At 45.2% G+C, this 403-nt stretch overlaps 1 long non-coding RNA gene across 1 annotated transcript in view; it reads left to right on the forward strand.

The window, feature by feature from the left end:
* Positions 1–242: 242 nt before the first annotated feature.
* LOC128619313 (uncharacterized) overlaps positions 243–403 on the forward strand; it is a 105,127-nt gene continuing 104,966 nt past the window's right edge. Inside the window, exon 1 of the long non-coding RNA XR_008387919.1 lies at positions 243–403. This exon is cut by the window's right edge and continues 152 nt beyond it. This is a non-coding gene — a long non-coding RNA (uncharacterized LOC128619313).

Genomic DNA, 403 nt, shown 5'->3' on the forward strand with positions numbered 1-403 from the left:
GATTTACAAAGATCATCTTGTTCACAAGTTTACGACCCTCCTGGCTCTTAATCTATCGTGTTGCCTTCTTGAGAATTTAGGATGGATAGTAGGCGAATTAGGATGCAGCATATGTCCCAGTACTTGCATGCTCTTTTGCTTTTTTCTTCACAAAAAGTCTACATACTATTAGTGCATAGTATAAGTATTCGAATTGGGACGCAAACACACTCATGTTCAAACACTGAGGTATGAGACACACCCTTCACGTGCAGGTTAATGCCCCGGGTCACTGCAGATGAATCCACTCCAGCTTTTCCGTCTCGCAGCTGCTCGCTGTGAAATTCAATTAATGACTCCGCTTCCCAGTTCTCTCTCCAGGGCACATCTTCCGGCCCGCTCGCCCTCTGCTAGAAATAGGAAA

Source organism: Ictalurus furcatus, chromosome 15 (genome assembly GCF_023375685.1).
Source record: "Ictalurus furcatus strain D&B chromosome 15, Billie_1.0, whole genome shotgun sequence".
Lineage (NCBI taxonomy): Eukaryota > Metazoa > Chordata > Actinopteri > Siluriformes > Ictaluridae > Ictalurus > Ictalurus furcatus.